We start from the raw sequence: 17,075 nt of genomic DNA on the forward strand, positions 1-17,075 counted from the left end.
AATCAGAATACATTAAAAATATGGGTGTATTTTTAATTCAGAGCAGAGCAGTTAGTGTCACTGTGTGTTATTCATGGACATCACATGCAAAATGTGGGCAGTTTTTCCTTTATTGTGGAAAATTGATGTCATGTTCAGAACTGCCAAAGGTACTTGAATTTGACTTACCTGTTTTTCAGATGAACCTAGAAATAAATGGAAAGGTGAAAAAAGCAGCCACATGTTAAATACACAATGTACCTGTAGTTTTTATACTTTTAGATCAAAAAATACATTCACAGTATTTTTGATTGAAAGAATTTGTAATTGGATTTCCAAGCATGCTTCTTTCATCTTGAGCAGTACAATATGCACTTTGATAATAACATGGCTATGTCATTAGAAAGAAGTCCATTTACTAGTTTAGGCATAAAATTAGATACAGAAGACAATAAAATGCTTTCTAACATAATGCACCTTATTTTTCATTGTATTCAATAGATGCATGATGAATAAGTAATTTTATAAGTGCATCAGCAATATGGTTTGCTTGATCAGTGGTAGCTCTCCGTGAAGTGTCACAACTTCTTTGCTACCAAAATCATTCACGATATCATATTAATTTTTAATGGACTTTGTACAACTTTATTATGGATCAGAATTTGTGCTCACCACTTGTGCAGACCATTTTCAGGAAAAAATAACCCCCCAATTGTAAAAGTAACCTCCAATAGGTAAAATGGAAGTGATTGTAAAGATGAGAAATCATATTTTCAGAATGTCATAACATTTTCCCAAATACCTTAAATGACAGTTTTCCTTATCTTTATTCACATTACCTTGCTGTTAGTTGAACCATATATCTATAGCTATTCTGAGCATTAGTTACATTTTCCATATGTTTAATATTATCTTATGCAAATTACAATTGCAGCAAACTAATCTGGTCCAGGTAGTAAACCTCACTGCTTGAATTATTTTATTCATCCATTCCTTTTTTTCTATAACGTTTATGGAATTACCAGTGCTAGTGGGATTTTCCCCCCATGAAATCAGAAAATATGAAATTCATGGAACTTAACTAAGGTTTTCATTTCTTTTTAAAAGAAGCAGGATAAAGAGAAACAAGCTTTATTTGGGTTCTGAGTCACCCATAATTTAAAATCAAATACCAGCTCTTTAGTCATTTTTTGTTAATAGCAAATATTTTAATGACAAGATTTTGAAACCAGATTATTTTACAACCTCAGAGACAACAGCAAAAGCTGAAGGGAAGTTCTTTTCAGAAGGTATCCAGTCATATCTTTGTACTTTCACAATTTCATACATGGCAGCATTGCAAAGTTAATGATAAAAAAATTCTCGTGACTACAAGAATATCTAGATTGATTTCTTACACTACATTTTTCATTTGTGTTGCTCAGAGGGAGAAAAGGACTTTTTTGAATAGACTACTTGCATTGGCAGTATGATCTTTTTAAAACACATTTGAACCAGATAACTCATTGAAACAAAAGCACAAAAGCAGCCTTGGTAGAGACAAAACTATTCTGGCAGCTGTTTAAAGTTCCCATGCTTGAAAATAGGCTTCTATTGGTTTAAATATTATCACTTGTTAGAGATGATGAAGAATGGAAATTATTTGGAGGCTTATTTTTCATAATGAGCCTCCTCATTTATGGACACAAATTGAAGGTGAAATTTACTCCAACTGCTAAATTGTACCCAAAAAAATAGAGGCCTCATTTAAAAAACAGACCTGTCCTGAACACATTTCTTTTGAAATGTTAAGAGTCAGGCAACCACTTACTCTATCACTTACTGCCAAAAAAGATGACACTGGTTTCTAGCACTGGTTTACTTTTTTGAGAAAGTAAAACTGTCGGTGAGATGAGGTTCTATTTTGGAGTACAAATTGAAATAACACAGTATGCATGACAAGGGTTTTAAGTGAAAACAGCAGTTATTGTAACTGTTTTGTTATTATTATTAATGGTTGTTAAACATGTATATTATAGGAGCACTCAAAGCCTCTGGCCCGTTTGTGGCCCTGTTGTGTTGGCCACTGTACAAACATGAGCCCTGAACCCGCACACACTTATGCATGTGCTTAACTTAACAGGTTAAGGATTATTTAGAAAAGCTGGACATGCACAAGTTCATGGAGCCGGATGCAATGCATCCGAGGGTGCTGAGGGAATTGGCTGATATGATTGCAGAGCCATTGGCCATTATCTTTGAAAACTCATGGCAATCGGGGGAGGTCCTGGACAATTGGGAAACGGCAAATATAGTGCCCATCTTTAAAAAAGGGAAGAAAGAGAATCTGGGTAACTACAGACTGGTCAGCCTCACCTCAGTCCCTGAAGCAGGTCTTCAAGGAATCCATTTTGAAGCACTTGGAGGAGAGGAAGGTGATCAGGAACAGTCAACGTGGATTCACCAAGGGCAAGTCATGCCTGACCAACCTGATTGCCTTCTATGATGAGATAACTGGCTCTGTGGATATGGGGAAAGCAGTGGATGTGATATACCTTGACTTTAGCAAAGCTTTTGATATGGTCTCCCACAATATTCTTGCCAGCAAGTTAAAGAAGTATGGATTGGATGGACTATAAGGTGGATAGAAAGCTGGCTAGATCGTCGGGCTCAACGGGTAGTGATCAACAGCTTGATGTCTAGTTGGCATCTAGTATCAAGCGGAGTGCCCCAGGAGTCTGTCCTGGGGCTGGTTTTGTTCAACATCTTCATTAATGATCTGGATGATGGGATGGATTGCACCCTCAGCAAGTTCACGGATGACACTAAGATTGGGGGTGAGGTAGATATGCTGGAGGGTAGGGATAGGGTCCAGAGTGACCTAGACAAATTGGAGGATTGGGACAAAAGGAATCTGATGAGGTTCAACAAGGACAAGTGCAGAGTCCTGCACTTAGGATGGAAGAATCCCATGCACTGCTACAGGCTGGGGACTGACTGGCTAAGCGGCAGTTCTGCAGAAAAGGACCTGGGGATTGCAGTGGACGAGAAGCTGGATATGAGTCAACAATGTGTCCTTGTTGCCAAGAAGGCTAACAGCATATTGGGCTGCATTAGTAGGAGCATTGCCAGCAGATTGAGGGAAGTGATTATTTGGCACTGGTGAGGACACATCTGGAGTATTACGTCCAGTTTTGGCCACGCCTCCCGCTACAGAAAGGATGTGGACAAATTGGAGAGGGTCCAGCGGAGGGCAAAAGCAAAAATGATTAGGGGGCTGGGGCACATGACTTATGAGGAAAGGCTGAGGGAACTGGGCTTATTTAATCTACAGAAGAAAAGAGTGAGGGGGGATTTCATACCAGCCTTCAACTACCTGAAGGGGAGTTCCAAATAGGATGGAGCTAGGCTGTTTTCAGTGGTGGCAGATTACAGAACAAGGAGCAATGGTCTTAAATTGCAGTGTGGGAGGTCTAGGTTGGGTATTAGGAAAAACTATTTCACTAGGAGGGTGGTGAAGAACTGGAATGGGTCACCTAGGGAGGTGGTGGAATCTCCATCCTTAGAGGTTTTTAAGGCCCAGCTTCACAAAACCCTGGCTGGGATGATTTAGTTGGTGTTGGTCCTGCTTTGAGCAGGGGGTTGGACTAGATGATCTCCTGAGGTCTCTTCCAACCCTAATCTTCTATGATTCTGTGATTCTATGAACTTTACTGTTATGAGTATTTCCATTGATTTCAGTAGGACTACTAATGATAGTAAAGTTAAATACATGCATAGTTTTTTTCAGGATTGGGGCCTTAGATGAGAGACAATCCCTGCCCCAGAGGGTGGACAATTTAAAATGCAGAAACAGATGAAGGGTAGGAGCAAGATTATAACGTACAAGGAAATGCATATGGTGAGGAATTGGTGTGGCTTAGTTAGTTACATGGGTTGCTATAACTTGTTAACTGGGGGTAAAGGCAATGTGAGGAATGGAAGGAATGGAGGAGTTAGTAAGAGCAAGGAAGGGAGGCAAGTACTCACACAGCCTGCCTTGTCCGGTACATTTTAGAACTCCTGAAGCACCCACACCACAGTGCCCAACACAGTTGCTGTGAACAGGGACTTTTTGCCAGTTTCCAGAATGGATGTGCTTACCCAGTAAAACATTCTAGGAATCTGGTGTAACTATTCCTCCTAACTCCCCAGGCTCAGTCAGTTTTGCTGCCAGTACTAGCATAAACACTCACACGGACCACATCACAGAGGAACAGCAACATCTCTTTACTTTGGCAAACAATAAGAGAATAGGTGGTGTGAGAGAGTCATTTGTCAACTGATCAATTAAAGACATCCACTGCTACTAATAGCCCAAATGTAGGCTTCAGAAAGGCCTCCTAGTTTCTGGGATACTCTAGTGAAACAGATTGGAAATTCTGAGGCAGCAACATTTAATTTTTTTAAAAAAATAGTTTTTTATTGAATTAAAATCTGAAAACGAATAATATAATCAGTGTTCTGTGCTCTGACATTATATTCAATGGTCCTAAAGCACCACTGAATTACTCCAGTTTTATACTGGTGCAGCTCCATTGAAACACATACAGTGGTATAAAACTGGATTGATGCAGTGGTGATCCAGGTTCCGTTTTCCACTTAGTGAAGATAATCTCATTCATTCAATCGTCATTTTGCCAATGACATACAAATCCACGTCCCAGTGGGAAATTAAGGCTGAATAGTGAATTGGTAGCTCCACAGAGTTTGGGAGTCTGTGTGGGGCTGAGGTGTTTTGCAACAATGGACTAAGCATGGGATTCCTGAGGGGAGGAAGGATGCTTCCTAGCAGGTTTGAGGTGGTTGAACTTGAACCTCCAAGCAAACATGCAGGGGAATCAAACCCTGAAGGGTTTGCAAAATCCTAATAGAAATCAAATTGCATTTGGGTCCAGAATATTCTCAATGTCTGACCTTTTGGGCATGCTGCAAAGTCTACGGCTTTGAAGCACCTGGGGGTAATTTGAGGGCTGGGAAGATTTTGACTTGGTCTGTAATTATGTTCATGTTTACTGGTGACTGAGTGTAAGGGCAATGTGCTGTGTTTTTTTTCTGTAATGGTTTTGAATTTTACTTTTTGATTGATGGCCAGGGAGTCTAAGAGAGCTGGGGACAGGTATTCTTTTATGCTAGCTTATTTAAATTATAGATAAATAAATGCAATTCTGAAATATCTAAATACTGTTGTTTTGTTTCTGTGATAGCAGATATCTAATACATCACATTTTTCCTCTCCCAACTAAACATCTCGGAGTGGACAGAGACATTCTGCATATACAAAATGTTTTTTTTTTATTAAAATCTTATGTGACCAATTAAGTACAGAAAACACAACACTGACAAACTGTCAATATAGCTGTGCATATCCTACAAAAATTTCAACAGTCATTGAACCATGATTCCCCATTTTGTAGAAACCACAATGTTTACTTGGTGAGCATTGTCATGCCTTGCTACGCTGCTGCACACTAAGCTGCACCACATTACATTAAAGGTCACAATATCTCCTTTTTTGTGTAGGCAATGTAGCAAAACTAGTAAATGGCAAGTTCAGAAAAACATTAAAAACTAGCAGTTCATATTCATAAGGAGTTGTTATTGTAAATTCTCTAGCTATGGCTCACTTTCACAGATAGTTCTGTTCTCAGCCATCTGTCAGAAAACTTAGCTTTTTAACTATGTTACAGTTAAATCCTGTAAAGCATCTTGTTCCTGCAAGTCCAGATTTTCTTGCCAACAGTGCAAAGGCCTTTTGCCCTGGTGTTTAGTGTTAGGAAATCTAGACTCTTGGGAACAAATTCTGCATGGTTTATACTTTGTGTAGACCCATTGAAATCTGAGGGTTGCAATCAGTGTATGTGTATCTGATTGTTCTGATAGCTGGATTCAAAGTGTAGACAAATGATTACATTAAGCAAATACTAACTAAATGATTGTCCTTCATGTGGGAACAAATGATATGGCTAGATTCTCGCTGGAACGTATCAAGGGAGACTATGCCAAGCTGGGGAAGACACTAAGGAAATCGAGGCTCAGGTGATCTTCAGTGGGATTCTGCCTGTTCCTAGAGAAGGGCAACAAAGGTATGACAAGATTATGACAATCAACAGATGGCTCAGGCAGTGGTGCTATAAGGAGGGCTTTGGGATGTATGGCCACTGGGAGGCATTCATGGACAGAGGACTGTTCTCTCGGGATGGTCTTCACCTGAGTAGGGAGAAAAATAGACTTCTAGGATGGAGGCTGGCACAACTGATTAAGAGAGCTTTAAACTAGGAATTGGGGGGAGATGGTTGGGAGATGTCCATGTAATCTCCACACCAGATTTTAACATTGAGAGGGAAGAAAACGAAGTAAGAAAGGATACAGCCATGGGTAGGAGAATGGACATAAGAAGGAAGGGTAGTGTAGATACCAGTCTAATAGGTGATACTGGCAATAGAATATCTGGGCCTAATTGGGTAAAGAATGTGAGCGAAGCCAAACAGCAAAAATTAAGATGTTTGTACACCAATGCGAGGAGCCTAGGTAACAAAATGGAGGAACTAGAGTTACTGGTGCAGGAAGTGAAACCAGATAGTATAGGGATAACAGAAACATGGTGGAATAGTAGTCATGACTGGAGTACAGGTATTGAAGGGTATGTGCTATTTAGGAAAGACAGAAATAAAGGCAAAGGTGGTAGAGTAGGATTGTATATCAATGATGAGGTAGACTGTAAAGAAATAAGAAGTGATGGAATGGATAAGACAGAGTCTGGGCAAAAATCACATTGCGGAAGAAAGCTACTAGAGCCTCCCCGGAGATAGTGCTTGGGGTGTGCTATAGACCACTGGGATCTGATTTGGATATGGATAGAGACCTCTTTAATGTTCTTAATGAAGTAAATACTAATGGGAATTGTGTGATCATGGGAGATTTTAACTTCCCAGATATAGACTGGAGGACAAGTGCTAGCAATAATAATAGGGCTCAGATTTTCCTGGATGTGATAGCTGATGGATTCCTTCACATAGTAGTTGCTGAACCAAGAAGAGGGGATGCCATTTTGGATTTGGTTTTGGTGAGTAGTGAGGACCTCATAGAAGAAATGGTTGTAGGGGACAACCTTGGTTTGAGCGATCGTGAGCTAATTCAGTTTAAACTAAATGGAAGGATAAACAAAAATAGATCTGTGACTAGGGTTTTTGATTTCAAAAGGGCTAACTTAAAAAAATTAAGGAAATTAGTTAGAGAAGTGGATTGGACTGAAGAACTTGTGGATCTAAAGGCAGAGGAGGACTGGAATTACTTCAAGTCAAAGTGGCAGAAACGATCAGAAGCCAGCATCCCAAGAAAGGGGAAAAAATTAATAGGCAGGAATCGTAGACCAAGCTGGATGAGCAAGCATCTCAGAGAGGTGATTAAGAAAAAGCAGAAAGCCTACAAGGAGTGGAAGATGGGAGGGATCAGCAAGGAAAGCTACCTTACTGAGGTCAGAACATGTAGGGATAAAGTGAGAAAGGCCAAAAGCCATGTAGAGTTGGACCTTGCAAAGAGAATTAAAACCAATAGTAAAAGGTTCTATAGCCATATAAATAAGAAGAAAACAAAGAAAGAAGTGGGACCGCTAAACACTGAGGATGGAGTGGAGGTTAAGGATAATATAGGCATGGCCCAATATCTAAACACTTTGCCTCAGTCTTTAATGAGGCTAATGAGGAGCTTAGGGATGATGGTAGGATGACAAATGGGAATGAGGATATGGAGGTAGATATTACCACATCCAAGGTAGAAGCCAAACTCGAACAGCTTAATGGGACTAAATTGGGGGGCCCAGATAATCTTTATCCAAGAATATTAAAGGAACTGGCACATGAAATTGCAAGCCCATTAGCAAGAATTTTTCATGAATCTGTAAACTCCGCGGCTGTACCGTATGACTGGAGAATTGCTAACATAGTTCCTATTTTTAAGAAAAGGAAAAAAAGTGATCCGGGTAACTACAGGCCTGTTAGTTTGACATCTGTAGTATGCAAGGTCTTGGAAAAATTTTTGAAGGAGAAAGTAGTTAAGGACATTGAGGTTAATGGTAATTGGGACAAAATACAACATGGTTTTATAAAAGGTAGATCGTGCCAAACCAACGTGATCTCCTTCTTTGAGAAGGTAACAGATTTTTTAGACAAAGGAAACGCAGTGGATCTAATTTACCTTGATTTCAGTAAGGCATTTGATATGGTTCCACATGGGGAATTATTAGCTAAATTGGAAAAGATGGGGATCAATATGAAAATTGAAAGATGGATAAGGAACTGGTTAAAGGGGAGACTACAACAGGTTGTACTGAAAGGTGAACTGTCAGGCTGGAGGGAGGTTACTAGTGGAGTTCCTCAGGGATCGGTTTTGGGACCAATCTTATTTAATCTTTTTATTACTGACCTTGGCACAAAAAGTGGGAATGTGCTAATAAAGTTTGCGGATGACACAAAGCTGGGAGGTTTTGCCAATACAGAGAAGGACTGTGATATCATACAGGAAAAACTGGATGACCTTGTAAACTGGATAATTTTTTTAAAGAAGATCTCTTCAACAAAATCTAAGTTGTTGGCCTGGAAGAGAACACTACTACTTAGTGAGTGAGGGTCGAATTCACTGGATTTGGTACATTCTTATCTGAGCAAATAAGGGCTGGGTCCTGAAAATTTATGAACATGTTTAACTTTAAGCATGAGATAATCCCATTCACTACTCAGATGCTTAAAGTTAAGTATGGGTGTAAGTATGTGCAGGTTCTGGACCTAGCTCTTTGTTTGTAGACAAATATCAGGGCTATGTAAGTATGTGACCCTCCTATAAATATATATATATATAAAAGTAAGCCTCATGGATTGGGGAATTTAAGAGTATTGGTCAGAATGTTCCTCTCTTACTCTCACTGAGTAGTGTCATACTGTGCAGATAGCCCCATAGAATTATGACCTTGGCACCGTAGTCATGCTTTTGTTACGGCTAGACTGGATTACTGAAGACCATTTATTTATTAGATATTTATATGACAATATTATCTACAGGAAACCTGTTATACCAGCTGCCAAGCCCGCCTACTTACTTCCAATTAAAATTCAGGGTATTGGCTAATCTGTATAAAGCATTACATAATTTGGGTCCTAGCTGCTTCAGACCACCTCTCTCTATTTCAGATAACATGGCATTTGAGGTCACTGGGATGTGATCAAGCTAAAAATCCCTACATTTAATCATCTGCAGGCCAAATATTCTTAGGGCTGGTCCACACTAACCCCCGAGTTCGAACTAAGATACGCAACTTCAGCTACGTGAATAACGTAGCTGAAGTCGAAGTACCTTAGTTCGAACTACAAGGTACTTACCGCGGGTCCACACGCGGCAGGCAGGCTCCCCCGTCGACTCCACGTACTCCTCTCGCGGAGCAGGAGTACCGGCGTCGATGGCGAGCACTTCCGGGATCGATTTATCGCGTCTAGACAAGACGCGATAAATCGATCCCAGAAGATCGATTGCTTACCGCCGAACCCGGAGGTAAGTATAGACGTACCCTTAGTCAAGAGTCTTAACTGTAGTGTGGCTTTCTCAGTAGTCTGACAGAAACTTTGTGGAAATCTCTTAGATGGCTTTGTAAATCTCAGCCATAAGCCACAGCAGAAGATTCAGCTCTTTTGCAAAGGTTTGCTTGACGTGTGGTGTTTTGAGGTGCGTGGGAGATTGCTGACTTAAAGAGTTATTTTGTTAAATATAGTACATGTGCCTTGAGCTGTGACAGGGCACATTTTATAAATTTTAAAATGAAATGCAAAAGAAAATAGAAACTATATCAGATCCTTAGAGAATTTCCATCTGAAATGCGTGACTTGTCTCTCCTGTGAAGAATAGTATGGCAAGGTATAACATCAGCTCCTAGAGACGAGAGTATAAAACTGCTCCTTACCATTAACTGAACATTTCTATTGCTGTTATTGATCCTGCTGTGAGAAACTAAATTATAAACTACTATTCCTTTTTGTTGTTTTCTTCTATGCGAGAAAGTTACCATGTGGTGAGGCAGAATGATCTGAAGAGCTGCTGCCGGAGAAAATTCCCATGGGAGACCAGTGGGGCACAATTTCCTTCCATGTCCTATTTTTAATACTCCCCCACCCCCCAATCTACAGCGGGGGAAGGGGGGGAGCTTGTCAAATGTCTCACCTTTTAAAGTCTTTCTTTTTAGTACCTGATGACTTGCTTCCTGATGTTGGTTTTGAAAGTCCCAGTCCTGTTGAGATACCAAGGTGATTAGCTACCATATCTCAAGATGATAGATGAGCAAACAGACAGATGGAATTGCATATAAGTCATTATATGTACATTAGGAACAAAAGACCGAGTAGCCATCCATATTCAATGCTTAGTATAAGATGGGACCAATTTGGCATTTTAAACTTCTCTGAAGTACATAGAAGGGTAAAAATCACAGAAGTTGAAAAACTGAAAAATGCTAATGAAATTGGCCAATGCAGCTCCCTGCCAGGACAAAACTATTCCCTTATAACATTTTCCATACATTTTTGGATGCCTCTACTTAGTGCTGCAACAATTTTAAACAGTCTGAGGAAGAGATTAGGGTGCTAGTTTAAAAGTTCAACAATTCTTTTTGTTTTGTTTTTGGCTTTTTTGGAGGACAGGAACTCACTGTAAAATCTACTGACATTGAAAACAGACCTCTGTGTTGCTGAATTTTTTCTGACATAGTTTGGAATTTTTAATCATGCTTGCATTGAACAATTTAAAATATAAATAATTTTTAAGTGAATGCTTCATGTTTGAGAAAGGTGCCGAACTGACAACCTTAGAAACAGAATTCTTGTGTTTATCTACTGAAATCCCTGTACCGTATTTCAACCTTGACCTGGGTGAACCACATCTATGGTTGAGGATAAAGGAACCTTTATGGTTAAGGTAAAGGACAGAACAGTTTCTATGCCCATTTAGTCCTTGGCTCTTATGCTGAAACTGCCAATAAAGGGCACTATTATGAGACCATAGCAGCTTTTGTCATTTGAGCACCTAGAGAATGGACTGAAAACATTAAATCATTTCACAGAAGGCACTGAATATCTGTCAGATGACAATTTTGACCATTCTGTGCTGGATCTGAACCAGGGACCCATAGGTGACAGTCTTTATATGTGCCCTTTAGAGATCAGGAGGCAATTTTTCATGGAATGTGTTTGTCCAGCTATACCGAAAGAAGGACAGAAGACACTTGATATAGATTTAATCAGCCCACAACTTTATTATTAGATATCTGGGACTACCTGGCAGATAAAAGTATACAAGGCAGATAACCTCCTGTTTATTCTGTAATTACCTGGGGAGGGAGCTTCCACCAGCTCCCCCTCTTTTTCCATCCAGGTCCCTCCAGCAAATCCATTGCCGGGACCTTACCATCCACCCCCCCCCCCCATAGGAGGGGTAAGATGGGCTATAAGAAAGGGGGTTTGCCTCCCCTGCCATTCCAACCCTAGAGGCCCCAAACCCCTTGCCATTCTGTTCCTTTAACCAACACCTGCTTTTAAAGTCCTTTACCAGGCCATTTATCTGATCACTGGATGCCTTCCCTATAGAGTACCTGCACTGGACATCTGCCACAATGAGGCGCCAGCAATTAGCTTGGTTGCCTCCCCCGACATCTTGGGGTCCCAGACATCTAGTTGGACTAGTTGGGGTCCCAGACATCTTCCAATGACATTTTGTATAGCAGCCCAAAAACATGTTACCCCCCAAGTTTGATCGGTGAATCCCTCGTCCCCTCAATGAACTCAATTGCCCTTTGCACTACGCAAGAATTGTCAAGGACTCCCACAACTGGGTTGTCAATGCCATGTATTGCAACACCCGTCCCTTCCTGATGGGCCATATAGGTGACCAGCCTCCCGGATCCTCATATGCCACAGCTCCATAGCACCAGTGGCATCTACTTGAGTTAGTTCCTAGCTCCTGGTGCAGGCCCCCAGACTCTTTTGAACTGCAAACGAGACAGGGCATCTGCTATGCCATCATCCAACTGCTGGTACGTACTTGGAAGGAAGAGAGATGTTAAGGCTCAAACACTGTGACACAAATTCACTCACTAACTTCATAACCCTGCATGAGGTGGAAGTTTGGCCTGCCATGTTGTCATACCAGAAACACATACTTTTATTGGAAGAGAGCTGTAATATGCCTGCCCTTGTGTTCACTCAATACTCAGGTAAGCTAATATAGTGGAAGGGCCCTCTGTCTCGTCTTCTGCATGGGGTACCCCCAAATGTTTTGCCAGGCCACCTGGTTCATTGTAGTGTGAATGGAGCCACCTCATGGGTATGAAAGGTGATGTATTACTCAATATTCCCTTGGAGTGCTGTTGGGGACCAAACCCCAGAGGGGAAACTCTTAGGTTCCCTATAGGCAATTGAAGTTTTTTTGTGGACCTTACATGGGAGCTACTCCCCAGAAAGGGGAACCAAAATCCCACCGTTACCCCCCCCCCCAATATGCCACATGTGCTTTATTAGGATAATACCATAGGAAACCCTGAACACCTTAAGCCTAACTGGCAATCGTTCCCATTGGACCACCCCCAGCTGGCCCCCCTACCCTGCCTGTGTTCTGCACCTCATGACCTGCTTCAGCTGAGCCAAACCTGTGGTTGGTACTCCACCCACCCCCAATCCTGTTTTACCCTTGCGATCATCCCCTACCACTCCAGCAAGAATGAGCCGAATGGGTCCCAAAGCATATCTTGCACACGTGCGTGAATCTACAGGGGCTGCAAAAACAACCATTGTTATTAAATGCCTAGCAAATATTCTCGTGTGACTCATGCCCCTCCTAAACTTGCAGTGAAAGGAACAGGCCACTATCCGTATGAACTCCTAGTCCCCGTGGACTCATCCACTCTCATCACAGTGTGTGATGCGGTATGTCCCACCAGATCCCAGTTTGTGTTGCTGCCCTTAATCAAAATGGCTCATCATAATTAAACCAGGACATGCCCCCAAACGTATTGTATGTCCACCTGATTATATCCATAAACTTAAGCAGCCTCCCAAATTTCTCACATTTCTCACCCATGGCTGCTTGGGCAACTCCTTATTTTGTGTTCTCTGCCCATGGTTACTTTCTGTCAACACTTCCCTGTGCAAGAGGGATAATATGTCCACGTATTCCCCTCTCAGGATTTTATCCTTAGTTGTACTGATCAGGTAAACACCCACCTCAGCATAACTGTACTCAGTGCCATGTTCCCCCACAGACCCTCAGGAAGCTCAACTCTATTCCAGAAGGTTATCTGTCTAATAACCATTGAGTTGACATGTGCCCAGGGGTTTCAACCACACCGCTCTCCCACCCCCCGTGCAGGGGGTCTGCCCCACCTGCCTGTCTCCCGACTCTCAAACTCGTGCCCATGCTGGAACCCAGGCCAGACCCATCACCCACAGATGCCTGAAGTTGTCGCAGCAACTGCAGATTAGCTTGCAGCAGCTGCGCAACACCGTTAGTGTCCCCAGCCAGGGTGCACCCTCCAGATGGGTCTGATGTGGATTCCAGGACTCCTATTCCTGGCTATTTGTTACCCTGCAAGACTCACTCCAATCCCCTTAAAGTACCCTCTGAGATGGACAATTTGAGCCCGGATGCTGCACCTCCCTGAGACCTGTGCAACCACCACACACACACACACACACACACACACACACACACACACACACACACACACACACACACACACACACACACACACACCTGTGCCACCTGTCCCCCCAACCTCTGTCTGTTGCAAAACACACTCACCTCTGAAATCAGCCTCACCCCCATCTCCTGGGTTCAGTGTAGAAGAACATTGTGGTTTTGGGCTGCCCAGTACACTTTGGAAGCCTTGCAGTGCTGTGGAAACAACCTCAGAAACTTCCTGTCGCCTTGGTTGCAATTTGATACCATCAGTATCATGGCCATATTTTTATATTTTATTTCTGATCAGAAAAAAAAAATGATTAGTTCACCTCAGTGCTCCATCAATACAAAATAAATAAATAAATAAACGCACTGGGATACTCATTTCTTTTCAGGAAGACATTCAGCCCCAAAGTTTCCCCCTTGTTAAGGCTTTAATCAATTTCCCCTCTTCCTTTTAACTCCCTGATTTTTGCCTGGAAAATACAATAAAATACAGAAACATTAATAATTAATTATTCATGTGTCTTGTATTGCTTTTGATTTCCTCTTTATAGGTTCAGTTAGAGCTTAGCCATGCACCATGAACAATACACAGTGCATTGTTGCACTGAGAGTCACCATCTGCTTCTCCGTTTCCTCTTTTGCAGGGGAAGAATCCTGGATCAGGTGAAACACACTTCTCCTGACATGCAGGCATAATTGTGCCAGCTGGCACAAAGGGAGGGATGAGGGTGTGTGGCGCCAAGACTCCACTCATTCCCCATCCCATCTCCTGCCCACTGGCAGGATGTAAGGGAATGCAGCAGCTCTGTGAAGCCCACTCTTTCTACATGCTGTTACTAATAACGTGGATAGCAGATGCAATAGACAAGAGAGTGCCTTATATCCCCTTTTCCCCTTACACAGCTGCTCAGGCTGGGGCATAATTGGGCCTGTCAAGGCTGTATCCCCACTTTGAACTTTAGGGTACAAGAGTGGGGGCCTGCATGAGGACTTCTAAGCTTAACTACCAGCTTAGTTCTGGTCCGCTGCCACCATTCCCTACCCTGGGAAGCTTTTAGAAACCTCTCACCAATTCCCTCGTGAATACAGATCCAAACTCCTTGGATCTTAAAACAAGGAGAAATTGACCCTTCCCCCCTCCTTCCTTTCACCAACTCCTGGTGAATACAGATCCAAACCCCCTTGGATCTTAAAACAAGGAGAAATTAATCAGGTTCTTAAAAAGAAGGCTTTTAATTAAAGAAAAAGGTAAAAATCATCTCTGTAAAATCAGTATGGAAAATAACTTTACAGGGTAATCAAACTTAAAGAGCTCAGAGGACCCCCCTCTGTCTTAGGTTCAAAGTACAGCAAACAAAGATAAACACTCTAGTAAAAGGTACATTTACAAGTTGAGAAAACAAAGTAAAACTAAGACGCCTTGCCTGGCTTTTTTACTTACAAGTTTGAAATATGAGAGACTTGTTTAGAAAGATGGGGAGAACCTGGATTGATGTCTGGTCCCTCTCAGTCCCAAGAGCGAACAACCCCTTAAAACAAAGAGCACACACAAAAGCCTTTCCCCCCCCAAGATTTGAAAGTATCTTGTCCCCTTATTGGTCCTTTGGGTCAGGTGTCAGCCAGGTTACCCGAGCTTCTTAACCCTTTACAGATAAAAGGATTTGGAGTCTCTGGCCAGGAGGGATTCCACAGCACTGTACACAGGAGAGCTGCCACCCTTCCCTTTATAGTTATGACAGGGCCCCAAATTTCTTTGTCTTTTCTCGAAAAGTATGTCTATACTGCACACCACTGGTGGTGGTGTATAGGGTACATGTAGCTACAGTGAAAAGCAAGTTGCTCCGCGGTGTGTAGCTACACATGTCAGTGAATGGCAGGGAGGAGGCGACAGGGAACAGCTTGGCAGTGGGGAGTTCCAGGGCCGGATTAACCTTTTGTGGGCCCTGGCGCCAAACATATTTGTGGGCCCCCATGTAGTCGTTGTGGGCTCTGAGTGTGGACCTGGTGTGGCAGTGCCATTGGTGCCATAGTATACCCAGTACTGAATCTCAGAGACATTTTTCATTTTGATCACACACCTCTGCATGACTATATGCATTGCCATACACAGCTCCCTCAGCCCCCAGTTTTTCTCATTAAGCTGTACACCCATGTGGGTTTACCAGTGTCCACAGTGAGCAGTAATTTCACAGTGATCAGGGGAAACTCCCCACAGATTTATCTCCTTCCTCATTCAGACCTTCTATAGCCTTGTCTCCAGTACCACCCTATGTCACTAGTCACTGTATGTGGTTCTGGTCTCAGCTCAATAAAGTTTCACAGCCAGCAGATACCTGATCAATTCTGACAAATCCCTCCTTCAGCACCCATCCTGCCATTTGAGCAATCCACTTGCAAACACCATTTCCCCAAAGTGAGGACAGCCCCAGGGAACATGAAGTCACCAGCCTGTCTCCCTCTGCTTCCATCTACATGCTAGTCTACTACTTGGTCACCACCACCTCTCCCCATGCCTGTTTCCCTTCTATCTTGGATGTGCTCCTCCCTAGCCAGCTGGGGCCATTCTCCCCCTGCAAGCCTGATCTGCTTCCACTTTCACTGCTCCCCTTGACATTCCTTTCCTACAGGTGACCTCTGTTCCTTGAGGTTAACTCCAGTTTCTTTATCCGCTCCTGGCTTAATGGCCCCCAGTAGTCACAGAGCCACCTGCAGCTTCTTTGGCTACAGCCATGGGGCCAATTGCCAGAGGCCAGCCTTAGATAGCTGCAGCTGCTAGCAAGGGAGGGGTGGCAATTTCAAGGCTGAGCATGCTTGAACCTTGCAATGGTGGCACTAGGGGTTCTAAATCCTCAGCGCTGGCCCTAGGCAACTGCAGAAGCTGGAGTTAGGCGCTTCCCTCCTCTAGGCCATGGCTTTAAGTACCTGAGATGCCCATCACCTGCAGCAGAGGCCACCAATTCCCACGCGCCCCTCAGCTAGCACATAGTCGTGCAGAAAGTGCAGCCTGAATGATTTTGGAGGCTGGGGTGCCAGGAGGTTCCCATCCCTGAGCAGCAGTTCTGCAACAAGCTCACATGCGCCCCCTCCACAGTGGGACCAGGACCCTGGGAAGACAGTGGAGTTACCCTGTGTATAACCAGTTCTGTCCAAAGCCTGTTGAAGTAAGTGGGAGTCTTTTCATTGTCTTTAATGGGATGCGTATAGAAGCAAAGGACCCCATTCTAGACTCTAGGAGCAAAGTGCATTCTATGCTGCACTGGTTTACTATTGTAACAGGAAGCTCTCACATTACCTAGTGAATAAGCAACACCTCCTACAGCACCTAACTTTTTCTGAGAGGGCCTCCTGCCCAGTTACTA

The sequence above is a fragment of the Emys orbicularis genome, chromosome 2, assembly GCF_028017835.1.
Source record: "Emys orbicularis isolate rEmyOrb1 chromosome 2, rEmyOrb1.hap1, whole genome shotgun sequence".
Taxonomy (NCBI): Eukaryota; Metazoa; Chordata; order Testudines; family Emydidae; genus Emys; species Emys orbicularis.